The following is a 15,656-nucleotide window of genomic DNA, read 5'->3' as shown; positions in this document are numbered from 1 at the left end:
ATACCGAGTCAGTCATCGTTCCATCACTGCTGCACGGCTGGTTTCACAGTTTATCTTCCATGTGTTGGGAGGCTCGTACTCTGATATCATTGATACAACACAGAGGTGACACACAGTATTATATAGCAGTTCACATTGTGCCATTCAGTTCATTGACTGTTTTCACCCAAAATCAAATCCCCTTGAGGCACACATCGGATTTCTCCATCCTCCCGCATCACCCACCAAGTGCACCCAGGTCCTCGAGCAAAAGCAATCCCACGAATGGGTTTGCCTTTGCCGGAGGCAGGAAGAACCCAGACTGTTTTGCCCAGCACACTTTTTGTGTGCACTACAGGGACTCTATCCCCTTCCACAGTATGTAGGATTTCTGACTGGGCAGGGCCAGCTCGGTTGGCAGATCCCCTCGTGTTGACTAACCACGTGGCTTTTGCTAAATGTGTATCCCAGTGGTTGAATGTCCCACCCCCCATTGCTCTCAGTGTAGTTTTTAACAGTCCATTGTACCGTTCAATTTTCCCAGAGGCTGGTGTGTGATAGGGGATGTGATACACCCACTCAATGCCATTCACTTTGGTCCAGGTGTCTATGAGGTTGTTGCAGAAATGAGTCCCGTTGTCTGACTCAGTTCTCTCTGGGGTGCCATGTCGCCACAGGACTTGTTTTTCAAGACCCAGGATAGTGTTCCGGGCAGTGGCGTGGGGTACGGGGTATGTTTCCAGCCAGCCAGTCGTTGTTTCTACCATTGTAAGCACATGGCGCTTGCCTTGGCGGGTCTGTGGGAGTGCCAGGCCTCCCCATATTTATATTTCAGCCATCGTCCCCCATACCACAGAGGCTTTACCCACTTCGCTTGCTTGATGGCAGTGCATGTTTCACATTCGTGGATGACCTGTGCAATAGCATCTATGGTCAAGTCCACCCCTCAATCACGAGCCCACCTGTATGTTGCATCTCTCCCTTGATGGTCTGAGGTGTCATGGGCCCACCGAGCTAGAAATAGTTCACCCTTATGCTGCCAGTCCAGATCCACCTCAGCCACTTCAATCTTGGCAGCCTGATCTACCTGCTGGTTGTTTCGATGTTCTTCAGTGGCCCGACTCTTGGGGACGTGAGCATCCACATGCCGTACCTTTACAACCAGTTTCTCTACCCGGGCAGCAATACCTTGCCACAATGTGGCAGCCCAGATGGGTTTGCCTCTGCGCTGCCAGTTGCTTTGCTTCCATTGCTGCAGCCAGCCCCACAAGGCATTTGCCACCATCCAGGAGTCAGTATAGAGATAGAGCACTGGCCACTTTTCCCATTCAGCGATGTCTAAGGCCAGCTGGATGGCCTTTACCTCTGCATAGTGACTTGATTCACCTTCTCCTTCAGCAGTTTCTGCGACTTGTCGTGTAGGACTCCATACAGCAGCCTTCCATCTCTGGTGCTTCCCCACAAGGTAACAGGACCCATCAGTGAACAGGGCATACTGCTTCTCATCTTCTGGCAGTTTGTTATAGGGTGGGGCTTCTTCAGCACGTGTCACCTCCTCCTCTGGTGATAATCCAAAATCTTTGCCTTCTGGCCAGTCCATGATCAATTCCAAGATTCCTGGGTGACTGGGGTTTCCTACTCGAGCCTGCTGGGTGATCAGTGCAACCCATTTACTCCACGTAGCATCAGTTGCATGGTGTGTAGAGGGGATGTTTCCTTTGAACATCCAGCCCAGCAATGGCAGTCGGGGTGCCAGGAGCAGCTGTGCCTCAGTACCAACCACTCCTGAAGCAGCTTGAACCCCTTCACATGCTGCCAATATCTCTTTTTCAGTTGGAGTATAGCGGGCTTCGGACCCTCTGTATCCCCGACTCCAAAACCCTAGGGGTCAACCCCGGGTCTCCCCATGTGCTTTCTGCCAGAGGCTCCAGGTAGGGCCATTCTCCCCGGCTGCAGTGTAGAGCACATTTTTTACATCTTGTCCTGCCTGGACTGGCCCAAGAGCTACTGCATGGACTATTTCTCATTTAATCTGCCCAAAGGCTTGTCGTTGCTCAGGGCCCCATTTGAAATCATCCTTTTTCCGGGTCACTTGATAGAGAGGGCTTACGATCAGACTGTAATTTGGAATATGCATTCTCCAAAAACCCACAATGCCCAAGAAAGCTTGTGTTTCCTTTTTGCTAGTTGGCGGAGACATGGCTGCTATTTTGTTGATCACATCCATTGGAATCTGACGACGACCATCTTGCCATTTGATTCCTAAGAACTGGATTTCTCGTGCGGGTCCCTTCACCTTACTTTGTTTTATGGCAAAACCAGCTTTCAGAAGGATTTGGACTATTTTCTCTCCTTTCTCAAAAACTTCTTCTGCTGTGTTGCCCCACACAGTGATGTCATCAATGTATTGAAGGTGTTCTGGAGCTTCTCCCTGTTCCAGTACAGTCTGAATCAGTCCATAGCAAATGGTAGGACTGTGTTTCCACCCCTGGGGCAGTCGATTCCAGGTGTACTGGACGCCCCTCCATGTGAAAGCAAACTGTGGCCTGCACTCTGCTGCCAGAGGGATTGAGAAGAATGCATTAGCAATATCAATTGTGGCATACCACTTGGCCGCCTTTGACTCCAGTTCGTATTGAAGTTCTAGCATGTCTGGCACAGCAGCACTCAACGGTGGAGTGACTTCATTCAGGCCACGATAGTTTACTGTTAGTCTCCACTCTCCATTAGACTTCCGCACTGGCCATATGGGACTGTTAAAGGGTAAGTGGGTCTTACTGATGACTCCTTGGCTCCTCAGTTGGTGAATGAGTTTATGGATGGGGATCAGAGAGTCTCTGTTGGTGAGATATTGCCGCCAGTGCACTGTTGTGGTGGCGATTGGCACCTGTTGTTCTTTGACCTTCAGCAACCCCACCACAGAAGGGTCCTTCGAGAGGCCGGGCAAGGTAGACAGCTGTTTAGTTTCCGCCGTCTCCAAGGCAGCTACACCAAAAGCCCACCTGCACCCTTTTGGGTCCTTGAAATACCCTCCCCTGAGATAGTCTATGCCAAGGATTCACGGAGCCTCTGGGCCAGTCACAATGGGGTGCTTCTGCCACTCATTGCCAGTTAGGCTCACTTCGGCCTCCAATACAGTTAGGTCTTGGGATCCCCCTGTCACTCCAGCAATGCTGATGGGTTCTGTCCCTATATAGTTTGATGGCATTAAGGTGCACTGTGCGCTGGTGTCCACTAAAGCTTTATACTCCTGTGGGTCGGACGTGCCAGGCCATCGGATCCACACAGTCCAGTAAGCCCGGTTATCCCTTTCCTCCACCCGGCTGGAGGCAGGGCCCCTCTAGTCCTGATCATGGCAGTCACAACTCACTTCCTGTAAATGTGAATCAGGAGTCCCTCTATTACACTTAGAAATAAAATCTGCTCTTCTACTCCTCTGTCTGGGGACCTGCTCACTGGAAACTGGAGTAGCAGCTTTCCTGGAAGAGCCTCCCTGAGTGACTGTTCTACCTGCCTGTAGGGTTGAAGTAGGCTTGCCATCCCACCTCATCATGTCCCCTCCATGGTCACGCAGGTAGAACCATAGGGTGGCCCGTGGTGTGCATCCCCTTCTTTGAGCCAAAGGACGCTTATTCCTAACAGCCGAGACACTGCTCTGTCGAGGTGGGGAGTAGGACAGATCTTCTCTGAGTTGCTGGACCTCTTGGGATAGTTTCTCCACAGCAGAGACAAGCGAGGAAGAGATATTTGTGTCGTAATCCCAGAGTCTATCAATCACCTCTGCCACTGTTGGTGTCTTGTCATCTTTCCAGGACATCACTGCCAATGAGTTTGCATGCGAAGATGGTGCGCTCCGTACAAACTTCCGCCACATGGGTCGTGTGCACTCGGCTTCATCTGGATCTTTGGATGACCGTTGATCGTCCAGGTCACCATAAATCACCTCAAACACAGCTAATTCCCTTAGATACTGGATGCCTTTCTCCATAGTTGTCCATTTTCCTGGGCGATATGTAACATCTTCTTTAAAGGGATACCTTTCCTTCACTCCGGACAGGAGTCGCCTCCAGAGGCTGAGGGCTTGTGGTTTTTTTCCAATTGCTTTGTCAACGCCCCCTTCCCCAGAAAGGGATCCCAATTGTTTGGCTTCTTTTCCCTCTAGTTCCAGGCTACTGGCCCCATTATCCCAGCATCGGAGCAGCCAGGTGACAATGCGTTCACCTGAAGATGGCTATAATATTTTTGCATATCTCGCAACTCGCTTAAGGACAGGGATCGGGTGGTCTCTATTTCATTTATTACTTCTCCCTCCTCTCCCCGCGATAGCCCTGGTTCTTCATCATCCCGTTCCAAACGAGTTGACGTCCGCTTCCAATATTTCGTCTTGTGTATGGGGGCAACTGATACTGGTACGGGTTTATTTTCTGAGCTAGCTCCGGTACTTGTTGTGGGGGTTTGAGTGGCTGCAGTGCCTGTTGTCAGGGCTGGAGTGTCTACAGTGCCAGTCACTTTGCATTTCAATCCAGAGACATTCTCTTCCCCCTGGGGGCACTGAATACTGTTGAGCAGGGCTCGGTATGCATGGGCCAGGCCCCAGCATGTTGCAGTTATCTGTGTCTCTCTGGAGTTCCCAGCGTAACAACATACTTTCTCCAAATATTCTACTAGTTTTTTAGGATTCTGCACTTGTTCAGGGGTGAAACTCCAAAACACTGGGGGTGCCCACTGCCCTAGGTATTTGCCCATGCTATCCCACATGCCCTGACACTCGTAACTATCAAGCCTCGGGGCAGATTTCTGGGTGATATTCGTAAGTTGCTTAGTCAAAACCAAAACAACATGCCCAAAAACTAACAATAAGTGCACCTTAACCACCCAAGGATGTTCAAGATACAAAAATGTTGTTGTAACAAAGGCACAGACATCATAGAACAAAGTTGCAAAGGTACTATTCTGTATTTCCTCCATATAAAATCTCTCAGAGGAGGAGGTATAATTGCTAATTGCCTCAACAAGGTGGTATCCGAAGTACAGTAACGGTTTCAGCAAAAACCCCAAATACCAGATAAAGCTGAAAACGAGTGTTTGTATAACAAATCTTGTAGGCAAAACATTACTAATCACAGCAGAACACAGCAGACTCAACAAACCAACACCGATCTTTAACAACAACTGCAAAAAGGACAACATGGTGCTGTGACCAGCAGCTGTTGTTATCTCCAACCCTTGAGCCCCACGTTGGGCGCCAAAATGACTGTCGTGGTTTAGCCGGCAGCTCAGCCCCACACAGCCGCTCGTTCACTCCCCCACCGGTAGATGGGGGAGAGAATCAGAAGGGTAACGCTCGTGGGTTGGGATAAGAACAGTTTAATAATTAAAATTAAAAGAAACAACAGTAGAAATGCAATGTAAAGGAGAACAACGAGAGGCGCAAAGCCCCGGGGGAGGGGAGAAGGGAGGGGAGAGGGGGAACGAACCGCCGAAACAAACCGCACGCGCCGCAGCCACCTGCCACCCCAACGCCGCGGCATCCCCGAGCTGCGGCTGCCCCCCCTTCATATATTGGTCATGGTGTCACATGGTATGGAATGAACCTGCCATTGGCCAGTCGGGGTCAGCCGCCCCCACCATGGCCCCGCCCCTCCCGGCCCCCCCCCCCCCCCGCCACACAGCAGAGCGCAGGAAGCTGGAAAGGTAGCCGACCCCCACAGTGAGGAGAATTAACCCCTTCTCAGCCAAAACCAGCACAAGGCCAAATATCACAGCTATGCTAAAGCTGATCATTAAAGAAAGTTAACAGTCATTTTAAATTGGTATCTAGAAACTGTAGAGGCTTTTATTTTTATTACAGAAATTTCATGGGCACTTATAATTGCAAAGTTGTACTCAAAGTTTTCCTGCACAGTTCTTATTAGTCTCGGTTTTTTTATTAATAGTCTGAGCAGAGATTGAAACGGGCAATTCAGAACTTCAGGTAAAAATTAGAATACAGAAATTAAGGACATGATTGCCTAAACATAGTTGCTTAGGGTATTTGAGACATTTACTTAGGACAAACAGGTATGAAACAATATTTATGGAAATTCTTCCCTGCCTTTTTGCTGCTACAAAGCTGCTAGAAGACAGGTGAGAACCCTAGAGCATCTGAAACACTCCTAGTTACTTATGTTTAAGTGACTTAATTGGCCACTAATAAACATTAAGTATTATCTTCATGTGATCTCAACCAATAAAGTTTAATCTTTTTTCTAAGTCTAATGTAAATATTCAGAAATTGAAGTCTCTCTCTAATTTATTGGAGTAGTTTCTTTCTGCTTCATTGACATCATCTTGCTGCAAAGCAAGTATCCTGAAATTGGTATTTTTCCATATTTTGTTATTAACCGGTTTGACTATTTCCAATCATGTTTTCCTTGCTGTTTGTGTATGTCATTTTGCAAACAAACAGAAAGAAACCCCATGTAGTTTTGCATTCAGCTCACAGAGGTATAATCTGTTCCCTTTGCTGGAGGAAATCCTCAGTGATGTGTTGCCAATACTTTAACAAGAGACTCTCACAAATCATTCTCCCCTTAAGCCTATGTTAAATCTGTACATCAAGAGTATGTGTGCTCCAGAAAGGAATGGCAACAGACTCATTTGTTTCCAATTTAATGTGAAAATACATTCTCATAAGTGTAACCAAGAAAGATGGGATGTTACTTGGCAAACAAACTGGTATTAAGCTCCCGGAAATATCTTGACTATGTTCCTTAACAAAAACAAACTGATGAAAATATGTGTGTGGATAGGTTTACTAGGATAGCACTGTGCTTTGAAACAGCATGTGAGCAATACTGTTACTCGTTATCTATTGAGATATAATACATTGTGAAATGTTTGTTTCCCTCACTATGATGTCTACCATTTGGTAAACTCCTAAGAGTTCCCAAATGCAAAATGTCACAGACATTGTACACAAAAGAAAACCCAAACAAATCCAAAAACCAGCCCCACTAAAAAATTGTGAATATTTTGAAAATGCTTCCTCTATCTCAAATTACATTATGACACCTTTATAATACCACATATGTGTGTGTTTTAGTATTCCCCAGGGTAATTATGAGGGCTTAGGAAAGCACTGTTGTGAAAGGAATATCCTTAAGAGTTATCAGAGAACGGGGTAAGCACAGTGTTATATACCTAAAGACCTTCACCACAAATAAATTATATGGGGAGAATGAAAACAATCTCTCTGTCTAGGTCTTCCTCTGCCAGTGGCTGAGACACTCTCAACAGTGCCATAACCTTTAGGCTACAGTAAATTTTGGGAAAGCAAACTGTTGTTCTTTGCTGTTAGAGCTGGTTCCCATTACATGGATAAATGAAACATTTATTGGCTGAAAAAAGAGGTATGTGACAAAAGCAAGCATAACATACCCTGTTCTAACACTTCTGCACTAGCAACAGTGTTGTACAATTTAAAATGGTGGCACTGTCATGGTTTAGCACCAGTCTGTAGCTAAGCACCATGCAGCCACTTGCTCACTCCCCCACCCCAGTGGGATGAGGGAAAGAATTGAAGAGCAAAAGTAAGAAAACTCATGGGTTGAGATGAAGACAGTTTAATAATTAAAATAGCAATAGTAATAGTAATAGAACAAAAATAATGTAATGAAAAGGAAAATAACAAGAGAGAAAGAGAGAGAGGCAAAACCCAGGGCGGGGCAGGGAACCAAAAAGCAAGTGATGCAACCACTCACCACTTCAGCCAGCTCCCCCCAGTTAATATACTGAGCGTGACGTCATATCATATGGAATATCCCTTTGGTCAGTTTGGATCAGCTGTCTTGACTGTGTCCCTTCCGCTCCTGGCTTCTTGTGCACCCAACAGAGAACGGGAAGCTGGAAAAGTCCTTCACTGGTGTAAGCACTACTGAGCAACAACTAACACATCAGCGTGTTATCAACATTGTTTTCATACTAAATCCAAAACACAGCACTATCCCACCTACAGTGAAGAAAATTAACTCTATCCCAGCCAAAACAATGACAGTATCCACCCCTAATTCCATATAATTTATGTCATGTTCATGTACCATACTATCCAATATAACCTCATTAACCACCACTCCATTATGTACCTCCTTCCAAGTGATTCCCTTTCCATTAAACTTGTTGATCAGCAAGAGTGAACATAAAGCTGAAGTCAAATTGCTGGGAAATATTAATGGTTAAGATATGGGTAGCTTTACTAAGTACCTTTTTATTCTAAATAAATCAAAGTTAATAGACTATTTCATGAAAATACTAGATTAAAACTAAAAATGACGAGACAGTATCCTTCAAGGGTTTAAAAAAAAATCTTGTCATTGTTTTCGTGTTGATATTGCTGATCAATAGCTACATAATGGATTTAATGGAAAGGGAATCACTTGGAAACAGGAAGAAATGTGGGTAATTTATTTATTACAATACTCTTCTAAAAATATGGTAGATTTGTTTAGAACAGTTTTATGATGGACTCTATTAGAAAGAGATGAAGTCTCTTATTTTTTCCTTCTCATCAGATCTTACCTTTCTTATCAGATCTTACCTTTCTATAATGCTTTCTGGATTACAACACAACTTCTTTGAACAGTAGAATGAACAGATTTTGATTTACGTGCAAAATGCATTTTATAGATTATAGGCCAATTTCTAAGAACTGGAACCCCTGTTTCACAGTATTTGATTCAGCTGTTTGGTACAGAAACATCATATGATTTAAGATGAGGCTGGCAGACCTCACACAGGACCTTGAAGGATGTGAATATAAGCTGGTTTTGTGACTAACACCACTGTGGGAATCCATATTCCAGTAACTGGGGCAGTGAGGAACTGATACACTTGCTCAAACATAACTGCCTAGTGCTTTTTGAGATGTTCTGTGATAACTGAGCTGGTGTGAACCCACCACTCCAGCAATGTTCTAGCCTCCTGGACTTTTGGTGCTGCGACTGCCAGTCACACGTAGATATCCTGATTACCTATAGCATGCACAGATGGCTCTAGGGGATTCTGTGCAGGTAATTTAATGAAGCCCTTCATGTCAGAACTTTAAACCTATTTATCAGTTTTGGGTTTAAGTAGCCATTAGTTTGTATTTTTAGGAGTGAAACATAGTTGCTGAGAAATACCTAAGGCTACAATACTGATTTAATAACTTTAAAAATATAGGTTGTTAAGCTGAGAAATGAAGTGATGTCTAGACTACCTAAGCCTTGGCTAAATTGGGATTTAGGCCCTAGAATTACAATTAAATTCCTGATAGTAAGCAAGTATATCCTACTTCCCAGAACTTTCTAACTCTATGTGTGACAATGTCAGCTAGCAGTGTGGGGTTCATCTGTCATAAAAAAGATGGGAAACTCTTAAAAATTATTCATCCCTTTCTAAGATAAATATCTACAAAAACTGAGATTCCTTTTCAGCTGTAGGTGCCCTTTTCTCTCTCTCTCTTTTTTTTGTTCTTTTCTACTTCCCCCCACTGCTCCCTGCTGAGGCCCAGGCATGAAAAATTTCCCAAGATGTAGATAGACACATGAAGCAAACATGACTGGCAACACAGACCAAAACAGAGAGAGAACAATGCTTTACTGGTACCCACATAAACATGAATAACAGCTGATCAGGTCTGAAATTCACTAGTAGAATATACACAATTTTTGATCCATAACTCAAACCTTCAAACCCCAGACCAGACTTGAGGTTTGTCCAGAGTACATGCCTTGCCCCTGGGCCCTACTATATAGTCTCCAACTCCAGTCTTGGGTCCTTTCAGAACCCCTACTCACTTAGTAGCCCAACTTAAAGATCTGTAGGAGACCATATGCTCATTCACTCGCTCACTCAACCACTCACCTAACTCACATTCATAGAGCACAGGTTTTTATGTGAGAGAATACAGAGCTCCTGTATAGAACAGAAGATGAGAATAAGATAGAATAAAAAGAAAGGACAGACTGGTGGTGGAGCACAGGGCTCAGCACAACAAGCATACTGACCAGCAGCTTGCTTGCACAAAACTAGTAGTGAATTAATATTAAAACTTAGCTTGAACCCAAAAATAAATATATTGAAGCAGTGTGACCAAAAGCAGCATACAAGTATTTTGTAAAACTATGATGACATAGCCAGACACAGTATATAAGCATTTTACATCAGTATGTGAACAATAGGACCACAAAGATAAAAGAAAGTCATGGTGCAGGTATGAGACACCCAAATGATAAAAAGAAGAGAGGATTGCAAATATGCAGTTCATTTTCCTGAATACACAAGAACAGTGACTGGAAATAAAACAAAAATGAAATACCAAGCATTGGGAGCAGACAAGAACTTTTGGGAGGGACACAAACAGCATGAAAATGCCAGGTATGAAAACAAAGCATGGAGAAGGAAGACAAGTCTGCTTCAGTTTTGGCTTTTTCTGACAAAGAGCTCTCAAGCCTAATTATCTCTACGTCAGAAAGCCACCAAGGACCACTGCCTTCAGTGCTAACTATGCAGCAACAACTCTGTAGAATTTTGTACTCACAGCTAATTTAGAGTAAAAATGTTAAAGACTAACAGTGTCATATAAGTAGTGATGATGATTAATAATATGTAAGAATTGAGTTAGTACTATGTGTTTTTAATGAACTGATTTAGTAAATTTTACTTTTAAAGTTGAAAACTGGAATGATCTTAAATTCTCTATCCCAGCCAGCTCTAATTTCCATAGAATCATAGAATGGTTTGGGTTGGAAGGGACCTTTAGAGGTCATCTAGTCCAACCTCCCTGAAGTGAGCAGGGACATCTTTAACTAGATGAGGTTGCTCAAAGCCCTGCCCAACCTGACCTTGAATGTTACTAGGGATGGGGCATCCACAGGCTCTCTGCGAAACCTGTTCCTGTGTTTCACCACCCTCATTGTAAAAAATTTTTTCCTTATATCCAGTCTGAATCTACCCTCCTTTAGTTTAAAACCATTAACCCTTGTCCTGTCACAAGAGGCCTTGTTAAAGAGGTTGCTGCCATCATTCCTATAGTCCCACTTTAGGTACTGAAAGGCTGCAAAAAGGTCTCCCCACAGCCTTCTTTTCTCCAGGCTGAACAACCCCAACTCAGCCTGTCTTCATAGGAGAGGTGCTCAAGTCCTTGGATCATTTTTGTGGCCCTCCGCTGGACCTGCTCCAACAGTTCCATGTCCTTCTTGCGCTGAGGGCTCCAAAGCTGGACACGGTACTCCAGGTGGGGTCTCACCAGAGTGGAGCAGAGGGGCAGAATCACCTCCCTCAATCTGCTGGCCACACATATTTTGATGCAGCCCAGGATACGGGTGACCTTCTGGGCTGCAAGCACATGTTGTTTGTTCATTCCCAGATTTTAACCCACCAGTACCCCCAAGGCCTTCTCTGCAGGGCTGCTTTCAATCCCTTCATTCCCCAGCCTGTATTGATACTGGGGGTTGACCCAACCCAGGTGCAGGACCTTGCGCTTGGCCTTGCTGAACCACATGAATTTCTCACAGGCCCACCTCTCCAGCTTGACTAGGTCTCTCTGGATGACATCCCATACTTCTGGCGTGTCAACTGCACCACTCAGCCTGGTGTCATCTGCAAACTTTCTGAGGGTGCACTCGATCCCACTGTCTCTGTCCTTGCTGAAGATATTAAATAGTAGCCTTCCCAGTATGGACCCTTGAGGGACACCACTCGTCACCAGTCTCCGTCTGGACTTTGAGCCATTGACCACTACCCTCCGGATTTCCTTTTCCACTGAACAGTCCACCTATCAAATCTGTGTCTGCCCAGTTTAGAGAGAAGGATGCTGTGGGGGGGCTGTGTCAGAGGCCTTACAGAAGTCCAGGTAGATGACATCCATAGCTCTTCCCTTGTCCCGTGATGCAGTCCATCCATCACAGAAGGCCACTAGGTTGGTCAGGCAAGACTTGCCCTTGGTGAAGCAGTGCTGGCTCCCTCAGATCACCTCCCTGTCCTCTGTGTGCCTTAGCATAGTTTCTAGGAGGATATGTTCCATGGTCTTCCCCGGCACAGAGATGAGGCTGACAGGACAGTAGTTCTCCAGGTCCTTCTTTCTATACTTTTTAAAGATGGGCACAATGTTTCCCATCTTCCACTCCCCAGGGACTTCACCTGACTGCCATGACTTTTCAGCTCTCATGGAGACTGGCTTGGCAACTACATCAGCCAATTCCCTCAGCACTCTGGGCTGCATCTCATTAGGTCCCATAGACTTGTGTTTGTTCAGGTTCCTCAGATGGTCACGAACCTGATCTTCCCTTACAGTGGGAGGGTATCCCCCTGGTCTCCATTCTGCTGTCCATCAGCTTAGGAAGGGTGAGGAGAGAGGTTACTGGTGAAGACTGAGGCAAATAAGTTGTTGAGTACCTCAGCCTTCTCCTCATCTCTTGGTACGAGGCCACGGTTCTTGTTCATGAGAGGGGTATTCTTTGACTTTCCTTTTCTGGTTGACATACCTATAGAAGCCTTCCTTGTTATTCTTTGTATCCCTTGCCAAATTCAGCTCCAGCCATGCCTTGGTTCTCCTGACCCCATCACTACGCAACCTGGCAGCGTCCCTATACTCTTCCGAGGATACTTGTCCCTGCTTCCACTGCCTGTGCAGTTCCCTCTTGCTCTTTACATTGACCAGCATGTCTCAACCTAGCCATGTTGTTCTCTTCCTTGTTTGCCTGATTTCTTTACACCTGGGAACTGAGAGCTCTTGCACTTTATGGGACACGTCCTTAAAGGTCTGCCAGCTCTCTTCTGTTCCCTTGCCCCTGAGGACCATTTACCATAAATGTATATTTGTACAAAGATATGTGTACATCTAGTCTCAACAATTCTTTCCTATGTGATTCATGACAGTTTGTTTTCATATCAGTTGCAAAGGTCTAGATAGATCTTTCCAGTACTCCATTTGAATGGTTCTTTTGGTAGCCTCTCACTAAGCTGGTAATTCTGTCCTTTGCTATTGTCTCTGTTATGTGCTATTCATTAAGATTTGCATACCTATGTGTGCTTAATTTATTACTGCTGTTTATGTCTTTTTTATTTGTCTCTTATGCTGAACAGTCCATTGTTGTGCCATTCGTCGAGACGGAGGGAAGACGCAGTCGCTCAATATGAGTGATCAGCAAGCTTCGTTTATTGTCCTCTGGTTACACAATTTATACCATTCTTAATCAGCTCATACATATTGCAAAAGCTAAGCTCCTCATTGGTTAACAGCCTAAAGGTCATGTTCCGTTTTCTTACTTTGCTTCAGTGACTCCCCTACATATTTTCTTATCGCAAGTCCCTGGTTTCGTATCCTTTCTCATAAACAAGGGTAATTTGTCCTTGTCTCTGATTGGCTCCTAGACTAGCTGTTTTCGATACTTCTTGAGATCCTGATGAGTAATCATTTCTATGTTGGTATGCCCCTGTTCAGCTAGCCATTCTCCCACAGTCCATAACTTAGTAACCTCATAGAACAGATCCATACATTCTAGATTTCCTTACAAGGTGGTATACAGATAATTTCTGGCCCCACTGAAGTCAGTGAACATTTTGACATGGAAGTCAATGAAACAAGCATTTCATTGGTCTCCTATCTTCTTTGAGATATATAACATTAGCCTTTCAGATTATATACTACAAAATCATACAGTTACATAAGATCTGTCCTTCTTTAACTTTCATTCTTTCCTACCCATAGACTACTGTGTGCAGTGGTGCATATTCAGTTTCACTTAATGATCAGCAAATTGATTAGGATGCAAAGAGGGATAACAAAGATGATCAAAGGCTTCCCAAAATTCACTTGTAGATAAAAGTTTTAAAAACTAAATATGTCTAGCTTGGTTAAGATATAATGGAAAGGTGATCTGATAATGTGCAGAAATATCTGATGTCCGTCAACATTTCAGATGAAAATGTAACAGACTTATAGGAAGAATTGGAAGGAATGGTATGAAAATACCCACATGGAAACAATGCTTTGAACTTCACAGAATAAAATTCAGGCAGTGGACCTGATCAACAACAGACTGAAAATGACAGAAAGCCTCAAATATTATACCTCACTTCATCTTTTCATAACACTGTTAGAAGAAATAACAAGATGGCATTGTTTAGAGTGCAGAGCTCAGAAAGGTGAATTCAAATAAGAGAAAGTGAAGGGATTATTTCCTTTAAGGCAAAAAATTTCCTAAGTATAACATGATGATAATAAAAAACAATGTACTTCTGGGAATGTGAGGAAGAGAAAGTGGCTTTAAAATGTGAAGTAAATTTATAAAAGTGAAATCGCATGTATATCAGGATTTTCTGACTGTTGCCTAAAGCAGTAATTTGATTTCTTAAAGGCCTCATAGCATATAGATATTGTAGCAGAACACTGAGGCTAAAAGGAAAGTTTTTGGGTCTTACTGTGGAGTTGATTAGTTTCAATGTCATTTAAAAAAAAATTGAATCCATATAAGGAAATTTTTAACATTGAGATGTCTCAAAAGCAATCTATATGTAGCATAAATTCTTTTAATATATATATAAGGTCAGAAATGTAAAATCAAGGGAGTAGAATTATCTTTCTACAGCTGTACAGGTCCTCAGCACATGCACTGTTTGAACTGGGTAAACATAAAAGTATGCAAAGCCAAATTCAGAAAACAAATAATTAATAAACAGTGGAGGTGCTTTCATATCTTAACGCTTATAAAATATTACTGTGGTCAATATGTTTGGTACAACAAATCATGCATATCACACTGTGTTGATTTTGTTCAGTTACATGCTCAGCAAGCCCAAAAGAAGAGTGGAATTGAAAGAGGGCGTTTAAACATTCAAGAAATGGGATATTGTAGATTTGATTTAATTAAATTAAATTCGAGTCATTTAGGTTATTAATTTCCCATATAACTGTCTGAATTATGAAAAAGTTAAATTATTATAAATCATAAAGCCTTCAAGGATCTAAGAATATGACAAGTCTTTAAAATTGATATAAACAAGATTTATTGATTACAGAGAATAAAATAGGGGTTACCATTCTTACATTCTCATGAAAGAAAATTATTATTAAAATATGTATTGGTCAGATTATGTTTCAGATTATTTGTTATTGTGACTTACGAGTTTTAAAGGATTAATTACTGCTAAGAAACTCAGTGTCTGTAAGTCTCTAAATAATTGTCTGCTTTAATTCAGATAACCATTTCAGAAGAGTGAACACAAGTAAATTTCTCGCAAAGGTCACCAGGAATCAGGTTCAGTAAGTCTGGGTGTGTGTATCCTTGCAATACCATCCCATATAATATAGTATCAGTGAGACAGAAACAATGTTAATTAAGCTGAAATAAAACAGATTTAACAGAGAGAACATGGCTAGCAGTGAGTTTAACCACATAAATATGACTCTTAAGCTGACTATCAAGTATAGTTTCTTAATTTCTTCCATGCCCAATTCTATGCTATTGTCAGATGTAGTACAGAGGAGCTTGTAAGGCCAGTGTCTACTTTCTCCTCCCCTTCTTGATGAACTGAGGATCACAATTTCAATGGATGTAGTTTTATAAACAACAGACAATCTAAATTGATTTAAACAAGATATATGCTTATGAAATGACAGTTGAAAACAATGACATATTTAAGCCAAAATACCACGC

Source organism: Phalacrocorax aristotelis, chromosome 1, assembly GCF_949628215.1.
Source record: "Phalacrocorax aristotelis chromosome 1, bGulAri2.1, whole genome shotgun sequence".
In the NCBI taxonomy this organism is placed as follows: Eukaryota; Metazoa; Chordata; class Aves; order Suliformes; family Phalacrocoracidae; genus Phalacrocorax; species Phalacrocorax aristotelis.
This window is presented reverse-complemented; position numbering follows the sequence as displayed.